General features: G+C 39.1%; 1 long non-coding RNA gene across 1 annotated transcript; it reads left to right on the forward strand.

Moving 5' to 3' along the window:
• Positions 1-3,815: 3,815 nt before the first annotated feature.
• LOC101790009 (uncharacterized) lies at positions 3,816-15,898 on the forward strand. Its single transcript, XR_001185971.5, has 4 exons — positions 3,816-3,939; positions 4,373-4,451; positions 12,788-12,899; positions 13,151-15,898. It is a non-coding gene; the product is annotated as an uncharacterized lncRNA (long non-coding RNA).
• Positions 15,899-23,980: the final 8,082 nt, after the last annotated feature.

A 23,980-nucleotide genomic window follows, 5' to 3' on the forward strand; every position in this document is an offset into this window, starting at 1 on the left:
GGGGGAACATAAAGTGTTTGAAATTGGTAACAGGCATGGGGGCTGTTGGCAGAGGATCACTTACAATAAATGGTCTTTTTGTTTTTACTCATTAAGAGGTCAGTTTCACTAAAAAGAACAGCTTTTGCCCTTTTAGATGCTCTTATCACCAAAAAAAAAAAAAAAAAAAAAAAAAAAGCTATTATTTTACTTGCTGTCTTGCAGAAGCAGAAAGAAAATTATTTGTATCAAAGCAATTGTGAAGAATGTCTTAAAAGACCATTTGGAAATAAAGAGTACAGTTGTTAGAACATGTAAAGGAGACACTCTTGCTTGGTTCACTTTGATGAATCTGACCATAGCATCTCTTGATGTCTCTTTTTCCCCTCTGTTTGAGGTCTGAATATAAAAGCTTGCAATCCCCTTGGCAGTTAACAGGAGACTCATTCTCACATGAGTTGTGCAAAATTCATGCTTTCCTTGAAGCCAGTAACATTATTCACAGGAGATGATTGCCCAACACTGCATTATCACAGAACTCAAGCTTCATCTAGAACAACATTTTATATACAGTTGGTGAAACGGTCTCACTTCATTACTCATGCTAGAACCATTCTCTGTAGTTACAAATGTGGTTGTCTAGGAATTTGAAAAATTAAAGGGAGCAGGCAGAAAAAAATGTATGTGTCATCAGAAAAAGTCTGGAAGAAGACAACTCGGAATGACTCTGAATTATGGTTTCTCAGAAAGTGTGCCGAATGCCACGGGTGCTGAGTCACTGGCACTGTGACCTTTCCCCGCGCTTCTGAACCAGGTCCTGGCATGCTATATCAAGTGCAGTGCATTCACCTCTGTATGATCTTTTTTCACCTGTGATGCATCCATAGGGCATGTGTGTGTGTGTGTGTGTGTGTGTGTGTAAGAAGTGCTTCCTGTGCAGTTCTTCCATCTTGTGATTGAACTAGTGTTTTTTTTTTGTTGTTGTTTTTGTTTTTGTTTTTTTTTTAACTTTATCTGTTTACAACTGGAGAAGAACCCTTCTGCCTTTTCTTTAGGTGGTTATAACGGAGATGCTTTGCAGAGAAGTGATTCTCTCCGCTCCTCCCAGTTAATATAAAGCTCTTGCCTAGAAAGCTTAGTGGAAGAGCCTCCTGCAGCTGGCTCAGTTTCCCAGTGCTAAGTGGCCTGCCTCAGCGCAGCCACGCAGCTCCCTGGCCTTTCTTCTCAGGGCTTGTTTTGTGCTGCACAAATTCGAGTCATGTTTTCATCTGGCGCAGATTATTTCACGATATTTTACAATATAGTGACTGTTAAGGCAGGACACAGATTGGTCGATGGAGCCTCATGTCTCTGCTTCTGTCACCTTATCGGTGCTCGCACACAGCAGCAGCTCGGCTTTATCCGGGCCCAGCGGTGTGGGGGGCACCATGCCGCAGGCCCTGTTCGAGGCAGCGCTGGGCCTGGGAGCTGGCTGGGCCAATTTCCCAAGGGATGGAGGGTTTTGTTCTCCCAAACAGGCATCCCGAGGCATTGTGGAAGCCTGGCGGGGCAGCGAGCTGACACAGGGCTTGACACTGCCTGGAGAGATTGTGCTCAGACCCTGGAGATAGAAATTGTCATTTGCTTGTTAGCCTCCTGCTGGCAGAAGCTCTATCCCCCTTTGTTTTGAGCTAAAGGTTCCCTTTCTCTCTCGCAGCTCTTAAAGGTTTCTCCATAAGAACAAAATCAGGGGTTGCTCCGCAGAAGAAAAGGGTTTTTGAACAATGGGTAGAGGTACAAAGGGGTGAATGACAGGCTTCGGCTGCCTGACAAGCAGCTGGAGTGAGGGGCCTTTGATTGTGCAAATAGAAATCATTGTGCTGGGTGTTTGCGGAGTTACTTATTCATTAGGTCTCTTTTCACTAAGTTAATGAACTTACGCAGCCTGATCCTAGTTCTAATTTAGCTGATGTCAGTCATAGTCCTGCGGAGTCTGGGACAGATCTCTGGATTTCTAAACTAACCCTGAGTGATACTCAGGCCACTACATTTTACTTGCACACTGGCATTTGGCTGAGGCGAATGTCTTCCAGTGTTTCTACAGAAAGGCTTTTGGGCTTGACTTCAAAGCAGAGAGAGAGGAGGATCTTACTCTTTCACTGATAGCTTGTTGAAGTTAGTCCACATTTTTAGACATATCTTCTTTGAGAATATCTGGCTTCACCTTTTAGCTATTGTTTCTTGCAGTGCTTTTTCCAACCAACTAAAAAGTGCTTTAGTATCCGGCATTTCTCACACTGTGTTGGAACCTTTCACAATTGTATTTTTTTAACACATTTGTGATTCTTTCCCGCTTCTTCAGTTTTCCAATGTCCCTTTCAAACAGAGATAGCAGAATGCTGCACAATATTCCAGGGAATTGCTTCTGGCAGTGCTTCATATTCAAGGAAATTTTGTAAAATGTTATTTACTCACCCAAACAGGGTTTGTACATTGACAATTTACAATAGTGTTAAATTAACCAGGATACTTAGATACCTCTGCACAAAAGGCTTGTTTGATTGCAAAGTACTGTTAATTTTGAACAGGAAAAAAAAAAATAACAGCCTTATTAGTCTATTTTTTTATAGGGTTCAGGCATGTTTACCTAGGGTTTCTACTTCAAAATTTGTAGGTAGTGTGAAATTTGTGTCCAAACCAAGAGCCAAGAGTTGGAAAAGTTTTGAAGCAATCAAAAGTAATTGTTATGGGGTGAACATTCAACCAGGACCCTATAGACCTACTCATTACACAGTTTGCAGCTTCATCTCTCTGGGTCTGTCTTGTTTTCCTCTTGCAGTTGTTTTTATTTATTTATTTATTTATTTGACTTGTTCTGTGATTTTATGAAAAACTTATGTCATTCCTGGTATGCAGGGCATCCTAGTCAGTCAAGGATTATCTGGAATGGCAACATGGACATAAGAGGTCAGATCATGGGCTCCCTGAGGCTGAGCACAGGGCTACTGCATCTGGGAGCTGTGGGGCTGGATGTATCAGACGGGTGTGTTGAGAAGAAGATGTGCGGTTCTGCTGCACTGGTCCCACTCCAGAATGGTACCAGAGGAGAAACTTGCCAGGGCATCTTAGGCTTTGATGTGTGCACTGGGAAATCTTACTAATCACACTGTCGTTGTTAAATTACTGTAGTGATAAGTGTATAAGGAATACTTCCCCTATTTCCAACCATTACCATATTACTGAAAGGGTAATATGTTTCCAAAATAACATAAACTAAAATGAGAATAAAAATGTTCATATGAGAACTGGACTGTCCAGGAAGAGACTGCATCCATCTGTATTCAAATTCAGTTTATATTGATAAGTATTTCCAGTGTTAACAAGCCAACTGAGTTGTACAAAAGCTGCTAGAAAAGGATCATCAGAGCTGATGATAAGTTCATCATTCTATTTTCTTAATATTTCAAATATGGATAAATACAACAAAACATTAATTTTGTAATTGGAGGAAACACAAAAATCCCTCTGCTGTCTTGACAACAATTGTCTCACCACTCTGTGTGTGAAGAGTCCTTAGTACTAGAAATATCCTAATGATAATTAAGTGTTTCAGCTCCAATACTCTGTAAAGTCAATTAATCCATTAAATGGAATATTTAGGTTTGGTCCCTGTGGTGTAATAGGGAAATGATTATAAAGTGTAGATGATAGAAGGGTATACATCTGATACAGTGTACACAAAACCAGTGCTGGACAGGGAAGGGTTAGTGAAAGCACATAATTGAGGTGGGAATGCTGCTCAGCTGAGGGCTAATTGAAATGGCTTCTGCTGGGAGTAACAGGTACTGAGAAGTGAAGGCAACTTGTGACTTACCAGGGCCTTTCTGTGGCAATGTACTCACAGAGGAAGAGAATCTTTTTGGCTATACCTTGTGTGTTGATGTTGTGAGATATTGATAGAACTCAAGCTGAGTGTTACAGGTGACTCAGTGTGAGGGCTACTTGTGTCTGGAAGGAGGAGGACTTTCTTCCTCTTTGTCTCCCTTATGGCTATGCGCTTTCTGTCCTTGTTTTGTTTTTGTCCCTGAGAATCAGTTTAGTCCACTCACCCTGTAGAACATTAATTTAGTCATCCCTCACCCACTCCAGAAAGAAAAAAACTAAACAGTTCTCCACTGGGTTAGCAATGTGAATCAGCTTGGGAGGGACTCAACAAAGTGCCAAGGAACTGGAAACTAGTGGACAAAAGCAGGAATGAGAGAAAGGAGGAGAAAGAAAGTGGGATGACAGGCAGTTCGGAGTCTCACTATGCTCTAATACCTATTTGAGAGTCCTGATGAGTGCAGTATGATGAATGCATGTGCTGAGCAAAAGAAGAGGGTCCAACTCTGATTTTAGTTGTGTTTTATTTCAGACATTGCCAATGAAGCTCTCAGCCAGAGATTTGCATCTGTGGACATGGTTGCTGGTGGCTGTGTGGGAGAAAAATTGAGGTAAGGTGACTAAAGATGTGGAATTACCATGGGACTTTGTAGAGGCTGAACTAGTTGCGTATAGGTGCCTGAGTTCTCTTGCCAGATGCTTGATGTAGGTCTTAAATCTCCAAGAGATGAATTGATAGGTTCTGGTGAGGCCCTTGCATGTGACAGAAGCCTTCTTCTGTACAGAATGTTAACTTTGTTAAAAATCCTACTGTTCCTGTTATTTAAGTAATAAATATAGCTGAATAACTTTTTCAAATATTTTAAAATGTGCATATAGGATCTCTTCAAATGACTAGGTTGGTAAGTGGCACAATGAAATGTATAGAATGTACTGAAATAATCTGGTGCTGAAGATCAGCATCTACACTATGTGCATTTTGTGTTGTCTATTTACATATCTACTATCTATCCATTTATCAACCATCTGTTTGTCTGTGTGTTTATATTACACTTCTTAGAAGATCTACTCTGGTCCTGTGAGCTGAAAACCCATTTTTGCTTAAACAGTAGTAAGAGTGCTCTCAGATTGTAGTTTTTAGTTTAGTTTCATCCAAAAGGGATCTCATGCTCTAAGACCACCTGAAGTACAAATCAAAATACTGTTGGTGTGGACTATCAGGAGATTTATTTCTGTCATCGTGTCTATTGTCCACACTAAACTGCTAACATAACTTCTTGATGATGTTACTTTGGAAATTAACATCAGTAAATATAGTTAAAACTACTTTCTTTTTCTGATGCATTACACTGCATTGTTTTAAAGATGGTCAGGAGCCCTGGATCTGTTTTCCAAGTATGTCAGTCACTGCTATGGAGGATTAACATTTGCTCCTGCAAAACTTCAGGCAACGTTTGGGATTTGTTGTAGTACATGGTAACCGACAAAAGGTTGTTTATGAAAAGGTCTCCAGACTTGGCTCCCAAAAGATAGGCTGCACTGAGTGGAGGCAAGATGCAGTCTAAATATAAGGAACAGAAATAGAGCCCTGAAAGAACTTCTCTGAAGTCTTCAGCAAAGTTGGTGAATTGTCTTAAGAATCTAGATCAACTGCCTTTTGCTGAGCAATATTTTATAGTGATATAATTTCACAATTCTTGCTGAAATACAGTGGGATGTTCTGCCATGATTTGTATCACAGTGTGAGCTGGCTAATATACCAGGAGTCAGACGGGATCTGCTGGTCAAGGAGTTTCAGTATAAGAACCCTATTTATTTTCAATAAAAGCAAATATTGCTTTTCTTTTTGAGGTCATCAAGAAAGGAAAAGAAGGGATCACACAAGCCTTTATGAAGTTACTACAGTAGGCTGCTCATTCTTGGTTATAGCTCTCTGGACTTTACTACATGTACAACAGACACATTTGGATCATTAATTTCAATGTGATCATTAATGTATTTTTGGTCTAAAAGAGCAGCACAAGAATACATAGATATAATCTGCCTATCATCCTAGTACAAATGGTTAGCTTTTTGTGTGTCTTTTGTTTTGTTTTCTTTTTTTTTTTTTTTTTTTCTTCCTGTTGTTTCTTTGTTTTGTAGTGTGACATGCTATTGATGTCTTCAGGCTATCTCATAAATACATCATCATTGGCATTAGTGCAACTAACTGAGTTTCATTTTGTTATTTTCTATTCTAATTTTAAGTGTTACACTGTTTTCTCTCCTCTTGGGCTGACATTAATCACTTCAGGAAACACTTTGCTTTGTAGCCTGAGGCCCTCCGTATTGCAAGTGTTTAGCCAGTAGTGATCTGATAAGCTTAGTGCTGAAAGTACTCAGTGAAAAGAGATTTCATTTATCTTGACTATTGGCTAACAAACTGTTAAGATTTCTTTCCTTTTAAATACATAATTTCTATACAGTTTAAATATCATATATAACAAATATTCAGACCAAAAATGTGACAAGATACACTTAAATGAAATGTATCACTGAAGTCCTTTTTTTTTTTTTTTTTTTTTTTTTTTTCTTGCAAAATGCAAAGGAAATCTTGTATAATTAGATTATCATGTTTGTATCATACTATCCAGGTTTCATATCAAATCATCCAAACTGTGTATTAATACACAATTTCTTTAGCTTGACTTTCTATGTGACAGTATATATTTAGAACTAAACTTAAGTGTCAGTTATGATATCAAAGTATGGGGACAAAGGTATAAAAAAGATGAATGACTTGAATTCAAGCATTGCTTTGATTCAGGTAAAACCAACAAGGCCCAAGGAAAGTCGAAGTGGAAAGCTGATTACAAAAGAACTGAAAATCACAGGCAGCCCTTGCCAACCTAACATATAAAAATGTGTGAATTTCCATGAGTCCTGTTTTTTAAAGCTTTTGATGATTTGTGTTCCTAAACCTTGAAAGTATTTAAAATGCTCAGATTTTGAGACAGTGTGTTTTTTATTTTATTTTATTTTATTTTATTTTATTTTATTTTATTTTATTTTATTTTATTTTATTTATTTTTTTAAGGATCTCCAAATCAAGCACCCAAAGTTTGGTTCTGTTCATTCCAATGGCCAACCTGTTTTTGTTATCGTTGTTGTTGTTCGGTTTGTTTTTTTGACTCACTTTTATGCTAAATGTACTCACTGGCAGATGCCTGACTCATTTCTGGAACCCTGTCCTTGCCCAACAGAGACCTTACTGGGTATGGGTAGAAGAGCTGTTGTGTGACTCAACATAGAGGAGTGGGGAACCCAGGGCTGTAATCCTGCCTTAGTCAGAGGTGTTCCCATGAAGCCTAGTTTCATTAATTGACTAGACTGGTCTTTAAATGGGATTAATTACATGGACCTAACTTCTAAAGCTTGCTGAATGTGAGAAGTAATAAGGTGGGTTATGGGAAATGCATTGGTGGGCAGTGGTTTAGGATGTTTATGAACCTTTCTCTGGGCTACAAACTGTCTCTCATCTGAAAAATTTTAACACATCACTGTGCAGCTCCTTTTATGTCTATTTGTCAATAAATGGGCTGGCTTGCCTTTATTTTCAGCCTGCAGTCTGATGCCTCATATGTGTATCAGTCGGACAGTAAGAATCAAAGAATCATACTAATTGTGGAATTGGCAACTATGTAGGTGAAAATCATGAAAATACAAATGTGAGGCACAAAATTACAGCTCATGGTGTACTTTCAAAATAAGAGCTTGAGTTCTGTGGAAGGGAAGAATTTGATAGAGCTTGGATTTCTATATTAACAGGGTTCCAGATCTTGACAAATTCATTCACTGGAAATTTATTCAGAAAAGCAACTGAATAATGAGGCCATCTCATTAAGTCAGGCATAAATCAAGGGATCAAGGTGTGCTAGTAGGCGTCCTTATTTTTTTTTATTTTTTTTTATTTTTTTTCCTGTAATGTTAAACCTTAGGGTTCATCAGATTTAACTTATTTTATTGTACATGTTCCCTGTGGTGTCCTATTCTCAACTTGTATTGTAGCATTTTACTGGCAGTGGTGCAATTAGCATTCACTTCCTGTGTTGATTGTAGTCATTTATAAGCTGTGAATCAAGAGGAACCTTAACTAAATAGCATCAGAAATCTGACCATCACATTCTCATTTAGCCTTTTGGTGGTAGGCTTCAGTGCTGGTTGCAACAGGTGTTGACAAGCTACAGCTCAGTCCTCTGATGACAGTCAGTGAACAAAGTAGGACCTATAATGTGTGTGCTGATGTAGAGAGATGAGGAGAAAACTGAAAGAGTCTGTTGGGATTTTCTGCGTGAAATAACTTACTTGGGAAAAGGAACCTTCTAATTAGTGGTACATTGTCATTCTGTTTCAGTTTTAATTCTGCAATTGCTTTTGATGTTAGGCATAGACAACTTAGAAGAGGTGTGAGAATCTTCTTATTTATGGATCTCTGCTTCTAGTTTCTTCTGCATTAAGATGTGTGGCTATAAATTCCTGCTGTTTCTCAAAAGACGTACCTCTCTTCCTCATGCATGAGAAAATACAGCATTTAGAAAAACAGGTCCTATTCCCTAGCTGGTACTTCTAAGTGTTACTGCAGTACAAACAAACAATACCACTGGGTGTACAGCTTACAAATCTTGCTCTCAGCTGGTCCAGCTGAGGGATTACTCGCCTACTGATGCTGAAAGAGCTGTGCATTGCAGAGTTTTATTAAAAGCTTTCTTCACTTTGTATAGCAGCCTCTGTGCAACTGGTTCATGATCTTGCAGAGCAGGCAGCTGGCAGACAGTGTTTCATTGAGCTTTAATGGAGAAAATCCAAGTCTGAGGAAAATTAGTGTAGTAGTCTCAAATGTTTTAATGAGATAGAGTCTTTTTATGAGTTTAGTCTTATTAGGTTTAAAATTTATTTTACAAAAGAAAATGAAAATACTCACCAGGCTGGAAAACAAAACAAAACAAAAACAAACCGTTGAGTAAAGCAGGCTGTGATCTTGTTTTTGTCTAAACTCAAATACGCCATAGTTTAGGAAGTTATTTACTGGGGGTAAATGGCCACAATACTAAATATAATGTAATATGCAACCATCTCATTTATTTCTTTAAGAAACTAAAAATACATATTTCCCTAATATTTGATTCGAACTAGGGGAAACTGATTTGCTACAAGTTGTCTATCACACAAGCTGCTAGTTCTAAACGGACAGACCACCATGACAAAACTCTGAATGAAGACCAATCTTGTTGCTGTAGAGAAAGTTGATTTTCTCAGGAGTGCCATGCTATGCTTCATTTTGTTCATTGTGTGAGAAAGACGTGAACAGATGGGTTGGGAATATTTCTTAGTTCAGGGGCTTAGCTGGACTGTAGTTCAGTATAGATGCATTTTAGTATATTTTGAAACATTAGAAATCTTCTTAGCTTGCAAGTCAGTGAATACCAGGAATACACTCTGAATGACAATGGCTCCTGCATATATTTGTTTCTAAGTTTAAAATCTGTAGTTTATCAATACAACTATTTCCAGCTGAGAAAACCACTCTTCAGTTTATGAAGTTTTATTGGCTAACACAGCCTGACAGTGTTGGAAGCCAGAGGCTGGCATGTCTCCCTGCGATGCACAGATGAGACACAGGCAGCAGAGGGTCAGTCTGTCTCAGGAAGGAAGATGCCAAAAATGTGGTGTGCATGAAATTGCTGGTCAGTAAAATGATGGGTGGGATGGATTTATAGGGAATGTTTATGGAACAGCACACATAAATTGCAAGCCATCTTAATTTCCCTAATCTGTTTACATACTCTTGTAGAGCCCAGCTCAACTTGGTGTCAGCCAAAGGCAATGTGAGTGACACCTCCCAGAATTCTTCATCCTGGGAAGGATGTCTGTAAGCATCTTTTTAAGAGAGAGACTAGAACAACTTGTTGGAGCTCAAATGGCCTTTGTACGTAGTTCAGGTTGTCTTGGCTTTACTGAGATGTTGTCTTGCATAGCTTACACTTTTAACTGAAATACGTTCGTATTCTATAGGGATACATTTCATCTTGCTTTTCTGGGTTCTCTATTGGCATTTTAATTATCAAAGATTTCATAGGGAAAAGTCTCTTAAGTAGACATAAAATTCCCAATCAGCCTATTTTTATATTTCTGTAGGGTAACACGATGTTCATTTTCCCCATGTAGCAGGTAAGAACACTAGGGTCAAAGAGTAAGTGGTTTGCCCAGGGTCATCCACAGTGGTGTAATACTGTGAATACATGTTTTTCAAGTCCTAGACAGATCCACATATCACTGAACAGCCTTCACATTTACTGCTCCTTTTAGTGGCCAACAATAACTCAGCTCAGCTAGATTTCACCATGTTGAGTTTATAGTATAAGCAAGAGAATACCTACTCCTTTTCATGCTCTGAACCTGTCCTTCTAATTCTTTAATCCTATTCACGTTAGGCCCAATGGACAAGGTGCTAGAAACAGTTCTCAGAATCAGGAATTTGGCTATGGAAAGAGATCTTTCTATGCAATAGAGAAAATTGGAAGTGGTTATTGTGAACAGTGGAATAAGATATTTCTCTTCTCGCTTTCCATGATACTTGTATTACATTATATGGGGTATAAGCCAGGTACTCAGCTCTGTCATTTGGCCTACCTATGTATATTAGGTTGCATTTCGCCTCTGTAGACAGTGCTATGACTTAATTCTATTATTTGTGTTATTACAGGTTGTTTATAGTGAGCAGGCAAGAAACAACTTGGTTGTTGAATGTCTAATCATGAGTAAAAAATATTCTGGAAGGCCGTTGCCCACAGTGACAAATGAAGAGCTGGTTGCAGAATGCAAAAGTATAAAGGTTTTCTTTAATGAAGACTGCCTGGATTTTTAACAGTATGTTTCCATAATGCTACAGAACAGCTCTATGGTATTGCTGAATAGGAAAGGGAAAGGGAGAGGAGACAAAAAACACACAACCATCTGCTTTGTTTGAAACATTCAACTATCAAGCCAAACCATTGTCAGGGAAACCTGGTTGGGATGATGGCTCTCCTTTGAAAACTGAAGTTGGATGCAAAATTTGTATTCAGAAAGAGCTTTTTTAAAGTTGCCAGGTCCACTGTTTTACTACAGAAAATGCAAAAATTATATAGATAAGAGTTTGTCCAGATTTCAGGAAACTATAATATTTTGAATTACATGTATGTCAATATGCCAATAAGAAGCAGCAAGCTCCACAGAGGTTAGTTTTAGTAGAGCTATACTAACGTTTGGAATTTCGTAACATTTTAGCTTATTAGCCATTGTTTGCCTGATATTTTTTGACTCTGGTTACATACTCCTCAAATTAAACAGCTTGAAAGAGGAAAAATATAAAGTTCTCTTGAACAAGTTACTTAAAGGCACCTTAAGGGAGGGGGAAGAGGGAGTAGTCCTTTAAATCTTAAGTGATATATTAAAGTTTGGCAGTGTTAGATGATATGGATGAGGTGCCAAACTTTTAACTCCTTTATATACTAAAGCTCTTCTTAAATCTTTCTGGGATCAGGTTGCTGAAATAATGGACTCTGATCTATATCCAGACCATGTGTAAACTTTGTTTGCAAATGACATGACATTGTGTACTGTATCCTTGGTGGAGATCCTCAATTTCTTAGCAGTCTGTTGGGGGACAACACTATGCTGCTGATGCTTGTCTGATTTAATGGTCGGCTTCTGGATAAGCAAACTTTGATGCAAAATAACTGTTGGGCTTCTACTTTGATTGAGGTCAGTGGTTCTTCTCACTTGGCGTTCAATATATGTCTTCTCTAGTCAACAAAAGTACAGTGATTGGGAGCTCACAGTCTGGTAGAAAAATTTAATAAAAATCATGCTTCAGAGACCCTGATTTCTTGCTAATTTTGAAGATAAAATCCACTTCCAGTTGCAGAGAACAGAGCACTGTTTGCTATCAATGCAGACATTTATATGTTCCAGTTAGGATGTTTGCCTGGGTGTTGTGAAAGTCCTCATTAAATTCTTGGCTGAGGGTGGTGTCTTCTTTAATGAGCTGAGTCTGCTCAGACTGTCTAGACCAAGACTATTTCCATAGGATGGCATGATGTTGTGCTTTGATCAGTATTCATAGTGTCACTTCTTTTTAATATGGCACAAATTTAAATGTGTTTCTATTGCATCAGTGTACCACAAAGCATGTATGTATTATGAGTCCCTTCCCACTGTCTTTGCTTATGTGTGCAGCATAATTCAACAGGTCATACCATGATCCTTGAAGCCTGATTTCTCAAAGGATTTGTGCTGTGTATGCCCTAAATGCTACTCACCTTCTCTTTGTATCACCTCGGCTTCTTTCCATGGCCTTGATGTTACACTCTGCCACCCCATTCCCTGACCCTGGTGCCTTCCCAGGTACCCTCATGGTTGTCTGTACAAGTACTGGTATATTTTACTGCTGATTGAAGCTGGGCATGTGCAGCTTAGCTGGCATAACTCTTACACGTCTCAGGCAATTGGCTGAATCTTCTCAGGGCAGAAGAGGGAAGGATAGCTTTAATTAATCCCCTCAAATGGTGATTTTATCAGTCTTCTATCCAAACATGAATTCTTGCAACTATGACAGTAGGCATAAGGTAATGACTGTGTTCTCCCAGAATTGCAGGCACTCTTTGTGTGTATCTGTGTGTTTTTGGTATAATCCATAGCATGCTATGAACTGGAGAACTTTTAAGTTAATTCTGAAGATTCAGAATTACCCCTGGTAAAGTGACTGGCATTCACCTAGCAAAGGTGCTGCCTAACCCTGGAGGTGCTTGAAGATCAGACTTGACTGAGAAGCCAAAATTTGACAAGAAGAGACCTGAAGCAGAAAGGCCTGTGGCTTCTGCAGCTGCTCCTTTTCTCTGGAGTTTCTGGCTCATTCTTCTCTTTTCAGTCTTTCCCCAAGGTGATAATTTTGTGCAGCAGATTGAAGCCCTGCCCTGCCCTGAATGGAATCTACCTACGTCTATTGGGCTGAACTCCAGCAACTCACAGTTGAAATCAAGGTAAATATCAGCAGAAAATATGGTTTCACACTTAGCCTGGGCAGCTGAGTCCCACCTGTGTTTGCAATGTGCAGCTGTAACTGCAACAGAAATTGCAGTCATAACAGACCAACTGTGCTCATATCTGAGAGGCCTCTGATGGCTTCAACCAACCTTTCAGACCTCTAACAGAATTCTCACAGTGAATGCACATTGAAATCTGTGCTCAAGATCTCTTTTTTTTTTTTTTTTTTTCTCTCCTCACCTGCTAGATTGCACTGCTGGGATGCCCAGAAAAGCTGTGGATGCCCCATCCCATGAGGTTTTCAAGGCCAAGCTGGATGGGGCTTTGAGCAACCTGGTCTGGTGGGAGGTGTCCCTGCCCATGGTGATTCCATGGTGAACATCTACAAGGACAAAAACTGTGTGTTTACACTCTTGGACAGATATGATCTTCAGGGAGACAGGAACATAACCACTATCTACAGACTGTATTAAGATGTTAGACAATTTTGTGACAAAATGTTTTTTCTGTACAGACTATAAGTCATGCTGGTTTTGATGTAGCTTTAAAGTGTCTCGTAAGAGAAATTAGTGCCATGTCCAAGTGTTTAAATGCATCAGAATATATCCTGCTTGAACTGAGGTTATTAAAAACAAAATGGGAAAAAGTCATGGTGATTATTAAGCACTGGTGGCCAATCAGAAATTAGCATCATATAGTTATAAGATTCCAGGAATTTGCATTCTAGAAAAAAAGTTAGTTAATTTTACAGACAGCATTTTCTTGTGTTCTTTAAGACAGTGACTTGGCAGTTATAAGGATATAGAACCTGGTACAAATACAGTGTTCTCAAACCACTGCTTAGCTCATTAGTAGTATTCTCATAATTGCTGATGTCATTTCAAACTCATGCCACAGTTGTGTGTGTGTTTTTTTTTTTTAATTTTACAGAGCGTTCATATATCATACAAAATACCATACAATTTATAGCATACTATTGTGTAAGACATAAGTGCAAGCATAACTAGAACTAATTGTTCTAATAATAAAAAAAGAAAATAATTTTCCATGTTATAAAAATGCCATTTTCTACTGCTGAATAAGATTTAAAGCCTTTAAGGTAGGAAACACTGAAACCTACTAGCACTTTTCCTGTGGAAGATATATTTTTTCTAGAAAAGCTGTTTAATTTTAAATGCTTAGTGTCTGTCTAGAACGACATACTTGTGCAGCAAATCTGGTTTTTAAACACGGTTATTCGTAATACACTGAACAAAACTTCATAATTAATCTTTCAATGTCTTTTTGAGTGGCAGGTTAATAAACATTATTCCCATCAATGCAGCACTTGACTAGCTCCAACAGTAAAAGCAAAAAAAAAAAAAAAAAAAAAAAGAAAAGAAAAGCCCAACCACAATATATCTCTTCTTTTCCTGCCAAAGAAGACAAAAGACCAGCATGTAAACCTAGAAGACTGGAAGATTTAATATTAAAATACCATTGTATGAGCTTTTACCCAAACTGGGTGGAGATGTGTATTTAATTCTAAAGATAGCAATGCTAATTGGTAAAAGGGCAAACTTGATTTTTTTTTTTTAATTAAATTTTATTTTTTTTTCAATTGCCAAAGCTTGTCTTAGCAGTAGAGCTTATGTGGGTTTCACAGAGTAGGATCACACTTTCTGGTTATAAGCAATGCCCAGAACGGGACAAAGAATTGGGTGGCACATGCTTAAACTGCAAAATATGGTGATGGCTACAGACACATAGTTCTGTGAAAGCAGCAGGCTGTGAAACTGTGTCACCACTGAAACTGCTGTGACAAGATGACAGCCAACTCCCAAAATTATCATGATAGCCTCATGCAACAGAACCAGCCTGGACAGATTTGAGGCTTACTTACTTTATTTATTTATTTATTTATTTATTTATTTATTGTTTTGAAGAACTTACCTGAATTTATTTGTCTTGCTGTGACCTGTACAAATGCTGGTGGTGGGGAAGGTTTCCAGGAGCCTGGTAGGCTCTGTGTCAATATTGATGAGATGGGGACAATAGAAAACAGGTCTGGGGATGTGCCATAAGAAAACCATTTCTCTTATGAAGAAGAGAAGGCCCTTTTCTAATTCATTCATTCTGATTTCTATGCCTCACACCCCCTTAAGGCAACAGATAGTGCTGCACATTTATCTGAGGTTGGTGAAATGTAAGACCTTTTAAATATTAATGTTTCTTGGGGCCTCTGGGTAGGTTCACCACCTGCTACCTCCTATAGCAGCTGTCTGGAGCAGTTTTAGTCACTTCTTTTATTTACAAACTTTCATTTTGCTCAACTCCTCTTCACAGACCAACAGGACTTTCAGAGACTAAAAATTGTGCAGCTGCCTCACTGCAGGTCTTGTGGCCCCTGGCCTGGAGGAGTGGATAGACATTACACGTCATCAGACTGGACAGTGAAACACCATAAATCTGCACAAGGGCATTGAAGTTCCCAATTATGTGATAGTGGCATACAAAATCCACTTCTACCTCTCTGTATCTACTAATATTTTCAAAACATTCAGGTATGTGATGGTGTTTTCCTTTTGAAACAGAGGTAGTGGGGTTTAGCCATCTACAGCTTACAGTGAAGAGCAGCCTGGGGCATCAGGACAAGTCTCTGAGAGGCCATAGCTTTGAACTCGGACCTTGAGTCCTGGGCTAGTGCCTTAGCCATCCTGCCTGTGAAATCTGCAGTGATAAACATGGCAAAAGATAATGTGCAATAAGGGAAAGCAAAGTCAAAAGCTGTAATGCAGTTTCTCCTGCTGTCGTTTGCTCAGAAGAAATTATCTAAACACGTAAATCCATACTTGCTTTGCTGCTGGCATCACAATAAAGCAAAAATTCTAACATGGATTATAACTGCTGTATTTGCTGCAAGAAATATTAATATCAATAATATTAATATTATTCCACTTAAACTACTTACTGCATAAGCCTTGGCTTAATGATGGTTATCATGTTAGTGGTGAGATCTCTGTAAGCCCCATAAAGATTGGCAATAAACCTGTGTAATGGACTAAGCAACACTGTCTGAAATACCAAGATATTCACTATGCTGGTTCATCTATTGCTTCCCAATGTTTTTTTCTCAGTATATAAAGTCATTTACCATTGCATGCATAGCTATCCTTTTTAAATGGCATGCTTGGCTCTTAAAGTCATTGTGGGGATGGATGTTTTTTCTTGGGCATAAGCTTTTGACTTGCTGAAGATCAAGTAAGAAGAGCAGAGAATTAAAGGGAGGTCCCCAGCCTTCCTATTAAAAGAGACCAGGTGGTCGTGTGGTTATAGAAAACAGTACTGAGGGTGTGTGCAGCACAGCATGGCTTTTAAATACTGAGGGTGGTTTGGGGAGAGACTCTCATCAATGCCCAGCTTTCCTTCCATGCCTCAGCAACTTATCACTGGCATAACTGGGAGTTTATAGTTAAAACGAGGCTTCCCTTCATAGTGAAAGGCATAAATGCAAAACCACTTATGGAAAGACTGACAAGAAAAGGACAAATAACTAGATAAACGTGACTATACTCTGAAAATTCATGTCAATGGAGCCTTTCAAAGCAACATGTGAAACCATAGATGAGTCTTTCTAAAATAATGCAGTCAGTACTTCCCTAAGAGCCAGGGAAACTTTGTCACCCCTCTAGTATTCCTTATTCCCCACAGGAAAACAAAACCTGGCACTTCTTGTGTCACAGGATATTAACAGCTTCTGACAAAACAACAACAACAAAAAAACACAACATCATCAAAACCCCATGCAATTTGGGGATTTACCAAAATTAGTCAAAAGTATTTATTCATTTTTTTTAATACTGAGTAAAACTTTACATTGCTGGGTAAGTGGCTTTTTCTGTGGCCTCAAGGTCTGGTGCTAATGAAGCAAGTTGGAGGTATTGACTGAGAAGCCCGTAAATAAAACTGTAGCTTTATTTTAAGGAATGTCACTGCTCTTGCTCGATAATGACAGTGAATGGAGGTGTGATAGTCTAAAGCATCATTTGCTCTTTCTTATTATAGATCCCCCCAAAATTCTTAATATCTCTGCTTATGAGTATCTGACTTATTAATATGTGCTGGATGGTCCTTATCCATGTTTCAAATTACTGCTTTGCTTATCTTAAGCAGATTAAGAGCATATACCTTATTCGTGACTAAAATGTGTATTTGTGAAAGGTAAAAGGCATCTTTTTGAGCTGAGGACAATGCAGCCTTCTCTAAACGGCTGTGGATATATTTTTATTTTATTTCCATACTGTCTCTGTGCTGGGATTTTGTTGAAAGTTTTAAAATACAACTGTGTTTCAAACTGACAGCTTCCAGCACAAATGGAAATGCTGGGGAAGAGAGGGAACTGAATTTTCAGCCTGTTTTTATAATGCGAGTTTAACATAACAACTCTAAAATGCCTTGGAACATAGAGTCAGTTACAGCTTAACTGTTTAATACAGCAAGGATGCTGTGATATTTGGATTGAGATCAAACTCCAAATTTTGTGTTTCAGGGCAATGTTGAGAGACTTCAATTTTGGTCTGGGGTCTTGACTTTTAAATGTATATATTCCTATTTCATGCATATTATTCTTTTAGAGTCCCTTGTAGAATTTGATGCCTTTTTCTCTATATATATTTTATATATTTTGTTATTGGAAGAAAAGCTGTATTCTTGAACAGCCAACTACCTGGGGATGATGATGTATCTATTTATATTGCAATTTGATTGACTAAAAGAGAATTTTATGTATTCCAGACACATCTTGAAATCTCCTTTCTCTCCATTACTTTTGACCTAGAGAACTAACAAGATGATGGCACAAGTCCATAACCAAACAAGTCCAAGAACACCAGAAACAGCTAGACAAGGCAAAAACAACTCTTGTACCTGGGGATCTCTGTCAAAGTTGTTCATAGCCAATTCACTTCACCAGATGTTCTTCAGCATTGATTTAAACTGTTTTCCAAGCTTCTGAATAACAATTGTACTTTAGGACGAAGTAAGATACATGCTGACAGTTGCAGGGTAGTAAATTGAAATTGGCTGTTGAGTTGACACACAGGATAGGTTAAATGATACCTTTTTACTGTCACTTTTCTAAAACAGATAGTACCCTTTTCAAAGCTAGCTCTTCTGCAATGCTGAAGAGAGGGTCTATTCTGAGTTGGGTTTAGATGATTTTTTCTCTTTATCAGTTTATCAGTTAAAACAGATTGTATACTTACAAAACCTTTTTTTTTTTTTTTTTTTTTTTTTTTTTTTTTTTTAAATATTGTGTGATGAGCAGGATGCATTGATGCATTTAATTTTCTTGTGGCATGCAAAGAGGTGTCAGAAATTTTACCAATAGTAAGCCTATTGAAATATAGTGCTATTTGCAATGAACAGACAAGACAGTCTTCTATTACAGTCTAAGGGGTAATTCAACAGCTTTTTTTTTTTTTTTTCTTCCTCTGAAAAGACTCTGCTGTACCTGTGAGGTGTCAAACAACATAATTCCTTATGAAGAGCAGAATTAATCCTAGAGACTTTTAGAATTGTACTCCAAATTTTCTTTTATTTTATTTTTTCCCCCACGTACTAAAGAAAAAAGAATATGTTAACAGAGTGAAACAATCATAAGAAAGGTATATACTATGTCATGCACTTTTTCTTTGCATAATTGATTTTTTTTTTCTTCCCTAAATATGGGCACCATTCAACACCACACTGGCAAAATTATAAGAAAATCAGAGGTAGGGTTTTTCTGATGTATCTCTGAAGACCAGCAGTAGACTTCCTGAACTAAGACTATAGGAATCCAACAGCATAACTGATCACATTAATATTTTAAATTTTCATACTTAAATCTTCTACTGAAATTATTTTTGCTTCTGCAAGAGAGAAAGAAGATGAAAGTTTAGGATTACAAAATTGGGACTTTGAAACTTATTTTGCCATATGAGGAGGTCCAAGCACATTGCCAGGCTGACTGGCTGGGATGATTGATACGTTTTGCAAAACAGAAAAGTCAGATGAAGATGAAATGAAAGAAAATAAACAGTGAACTGTACAGTGTTTTACATTGTGGGTGGGACTCTGGGGTTTTATGTGGACTTGAGAAGATAAGATTATTTCCATGTGCCTGAGCCCATTTTTATGCTAAGGTCTTTTACCAGCAGGGTCTCAGCATGCAGCAGGGTGCATGCATCAGACCCTTTATCAGCACGCATCCGCAGCCCTGCTCCCCCACCGCACTGTCTAGGTACCAGAGCAGGCTACAGAGGTGCCTCAAGCAGCAGTCTGGTGGGGTCCAAAGGGACTCCTCTCTGGGGAGCTATGGAGGCAGGGTGCTGCGATGGGCTGTGGTATATCTGGGAGGGGAGAGCCTCTGTGAGGGAAGGCAGGCAGGATGCTGTCCCCCCTCAGCACAGCTAGGAGGGGGCACTGCGGCTGTTTCTGGGTCAGGACGGTTGTTTCTAGGCAGGGATACAAGGAGATGCTGATTTTACACGGAGCTGCTGATTTTACAAGTGTAAACATACTTTGTGCAGAAGATCCAGAATGAGCAGACTCAGGATTTCTACCAGAAAGCTTTCTCTAGCTGTGCTGCAGGAGGGAATATGAAAAATGCTTTCAGTGGATGATTAATAGGAGGGAGGAGGGGCAGCAGAAATAGATGTGAGTTAAGCAGTAAGCACAGCAGAATGGGCTGTTACTAGCAGATCATTAACAGCCCACAGTGATGCTGAGGACTCTTTAATAAACCCATTTAGGGAGGATTAGTGCTATTAGGAATAATGATCAGTGGCATCTCTGTGTTTTATATGAATAATAGGGGCTATAGCCGCCAGTGACAATCTCTGCTGGAGCCATTTTATGTTTGCTGAGACACAGGAATTTTTTCTTGATCTGAACGTAGCAAGTAGTTAGAGACTTATATTTTCATGGCTGAAAAATCAACAACAATAAAACTATTAGAACTCTGCAAATTAGGGTTGCAGAAAACCTGGGCAAATATCCAAGGTCAGAAAATATTTGGAATGTGGCAGAAAACCATGAAGATATACTTCTAAAAATGCTCATTTTTTTATTCTACTGACCTGCTTCTGTCTGCTAGGAGTCAAGGCTAGGAATTTCTGCACCAAATCTTTCCTGCTTTCTTACAAGTCACAGCAGATGGCAGTGAGCTGAATTGCATGTCTTCCTGCAGGCTCTTTGCAGACATGCATCAGCCCCAGTCTGCTGCTAGGGGTCTAGTACAATGTCATCGGGGCTTGCCCCTTTGTCATGGAGAGCTGTTTCAAACGATGGGGAAGATTACTTCTGCACATGATGATTTTACAGTGGTAGAGTTTCATTGGTAGGGAGGTCATCCCTGAGATGTACGTTGTTATGGGAGAAGCTGCTGCTGCTCTGGGTTAATGAAGATGTGGCAGGGCTCATTTATTTTACAGAGCTTTGGAGCTTTTGTTGCTGTTGATCCAACAAAAGGAAAGACTTTTCTTCCCTTTCAAAAGAGTTTAACTTTGAATGTCAAGATGTGTTTGGCTGGTAGTTAGGAGTGTATTTAATACAGGACCACTGAAGTGAAGCAAAAATTGAGCATTGTTTTTTTTCAGAGTAGATCCATGCCTTGAGAGGAATTCTCACTTGATCACATTTTTGTGCAATTGTGTGTATGGAAAGGAAATTGAAAGAAAGTATAAGAAAAAGAAAAGGAAAAAGCGTGGAACTATTTCCCAGCTCTCCTTTTCCTGGTGTGCTTCAGTTCCTATGTCAGGCATCGTGTTCCCGCTGTTAAATCTTTGTCTAGCAAAGCAGCCACCCAGAAAAAGTTTCCAAGAGATGTGAAGGGGAAACAAAATGGCTTTATATTTAATTTATATTCCTTTATACTTCAAAGGTCTTTCTGCAGGATCACTTTTTCGATGAACCTGTATGGAGCCAACAAACTATATAAACAGTAGTAAGTAATTGGCCTCTGGCATCTTGCATGAACAGTGAGGATTTGACATTTACTCAAAGAAAATATGCAAACTTGTCAATGCAAAACAGTGACAAAAGCTAATCAGGAACTGTTGTGTATCCTGAGGACTGTCCTGCATAGACAGGCATTGTTATTTTCATTTTCCCATGAATCTCAATGGCCTAACTCTGCTGCCGCTGAGAATTATGCTTACTGATTTGATAAACTGCGGTGTTAAGGTGGTGGTTTGGAGATCCCACCTCTGTCTCTAGTTGCAGTTCAGTACCTACCTGGGTAGAGATAGCGTTTCTCTTCAGAGCCCTGTTGGGAGGAGGAGAGTCCTGTGGCAGCATCCCCTGGAGCCCAGGCTGTCCTGGAGTTTGGCACAGTAACATATGCTAACCTGGAACAGACATTGCAGATTTAAGCTGGACATCTGAAAGGCCTTACAGTACAGTCATTGCACTGAGGTCCAACACATGCTGTTCCAACACCTAATCCCCTTATGTCATCACCAGACACAAGCAGTATTGTAAAAGCTAGAGTCTACTCTTGTGAGTGGAGAAGTAGAGGTTTCTTGTTGGGTTATGTTAGGACACAAGAATGTCATAAAAAAGCCTTCAGGAGCCAGACAGCATGCCAAGTTGTTATTAACTTATGACTGTTCCAGTTAGAATTGCAGCTTCTCTTTAGTGAGGTTGTCCATTTTGACTCATTTATTGTGCTGGTATGAAGCACTGTGAAGTCTTATAACAGGCCTTGGTCCTGGGAGTAATGATGTTCCAGCAACGTCTAGAACATCTAGCTTCTGGAAACAAAATGTCAGGAGCACCGAGCTAGTAGACTTCCTAGCTATCACAGGATTGGGACACAGATGCTTGTAAATATGCCCTACTTTCATGGGAGCATGTTTTTATCTGAATTGTTGATATAAATGTAGCTGGAAAGAGCTTGTTTATGCTTGTTTTTCCTGTCATTTTGACTGATGATTATACCTTTCCATGCCTGTCACAGTATGCCATTGTTGTGACCCCTGGACGACTCATATTTTGCTGAGCTTCATACTCATCCTGTTACCAAAGCAACCAGGGAGGCAACTGTTTGCAGAGCTGAATTTAGGTACTTGTAGTGGAGAGTTCACACCTGAAATAACATGCAAATTGCCATGCCATCTAATAAAAAAGTAGAAAAAAAATTTATAATGTAGAAGCTTGTTTTGTTTTAGAAATTATCTAGGCTGTTGATAGATCCCTTCTGTCATCTCTTCTCTGTTATCTGACATGATATGGAATAAACCTGTTGATTCTACTTATAGCTTCACATTCCAAAGCATACTTAAATGGAAAACAAATCTGGGTTATGAGCAATCAAAGCTCTGTCTTATCTTTTTCTCCAGCTTGTAGGCCAAGAAAATAGCTAATTTCTTTATGTGCAGTGTTCTGTGTTATAACAGTCTACCTACTGTAATATGAAATGAGTGCCACTAGTCATGGGAAAAAGTTGTTTTAGCTTGCCTTTATGCAATCCAGGAGTTCACTATTCAATACCTGCTGCAGGTTGCTTATGAGAAATAATTATGAGACCTTTATTTATTTATTTTGGTCTGGGAGTGAAATTCATGTCTGCATAAGTAAAATTGATAGAAGCCAATAGCTTGTTATCAGTGAAATGGCCTGGTTACTCAGAAAACACTTTTCAGCTGTTTGATACGGAAGGTCAGGACTCACCTGGATAGCTTTTCTACCTCTCCAGTCTCAGTCTGAAAAGATAGTACTAATTATCTGGTAAAACCAGATATCTGGATTTCTCTAGTGTTGTCTTTGGGATGGTGACAGTGAGGCCTTGAAGGAGCAGAAGCCTGAGTAGGAGCAGACAGCCCCTGTAGATGGGGCTGTCATTGCCAGGTCACTGTGCTGAGAAGCTCAGCCTGCCAGTGAGATTTCAATGCAGGAGTTCTGCCATTGCCAACAACTGATGGTCCTTGTCACTCTAAAGTTCGTTTATACTGAATGAATGTCTCTCTCTGCTCCCAGAGGGAACACAAAGCACCGTGGCTGCTGTAACACTGTGTTTGGTTGGGAAAAGTGGAGACTGGCTTGGTCACGTAGTGAAAAGCCCTGCCCATGCATATTAAACCTGGAGCCTGATGGGTTTCCCTGTGTCTTACACTGACAAGTCCTACACTTGATGAAATTAATGGGAGTTTTGGCATTGACGTCAAATATATAAAAAAAAAAAAAAAAAAAAAAAGTAGAAAAAATAGATTGTTTGGGAGACAGAATAAATACATGTATCTCTGGCTTGAAAGAAAGAATAGTCTTTGGCTATGCTAGAGAAGGTGGTTGTAAATCATACTTGGTCTCTGGTGCTGCTGGCCAGAGACAGATTAGACCCTGAAATAAATATAAGCAACTCCAAGGCAGCTTTTGGATTTATCCCAGCTATTGATGGCCTCAACTAGAGACCACTGTGTCTAAACCTTTTAGCCAGGCTCAAAATGCCATTGGCTTCCAGCAGTGGAGCCAGCAAGCCTTCACTTGTCCCTGCCTTTAGAAGGGCAAATTTCTTTTGTGGTAATGACTGGGCCCTTTCTGGGAAGGAGCAAGGTGAAGGTTGAGAAGGAGAAGTACAGGGGACTATGCCTGAAGAAGAGGAATGAGGAAAAACCAGTGGAGGCTGGGAGGGGAGGGAGGGTGGTAGTGACGGATCCTGGGTCTCTCCTCCCAAGCCTTCCCTCTTTTGAGCTAATCTTAACTTCTGTAACTTCCAGGCTCTTACAGCAAACAGACAAAAAATAACCTAAGGGATTTGTTCCACCATTCTCATAGCTTTTTTTGTTGTATGTAGGTCAGTGCAGGTCAGACTGGGCATCTCACTGTCGCCTGCTACCAGATCTGAGATGGAATTACTATCCAGGAGTTAGCAAAACCCTTACTATCCACAGAATGGATTTCCTGAGGAGATTTAAAACCTTATTCCTAAGGGACCTCTAGAAGACCTTGGAGTTCAGAACTTTGAATCTGCTGTCGCTGTATCTGATGATACACAAATACTTACTTACATATAAATCTATAAAATATATACATATGTATATTTCTATATATAAAGTGT

This window comes from Anas platyrhynchos, chromosome Z (genome assembly GCF_047663525.1).
Source record: "Anas platyrhynchos isolate ZD024472 breed Pekin duck chromosome Z, IASCAAS_PekinDuck_T2T, whole genome shotgun sequence".
Taxonomy (NCBI): Eukaryota; Metazoa; Chordata; class Aves; order Anseriformes; family Anatidae; genus Anas; species Anas platyrhynchos.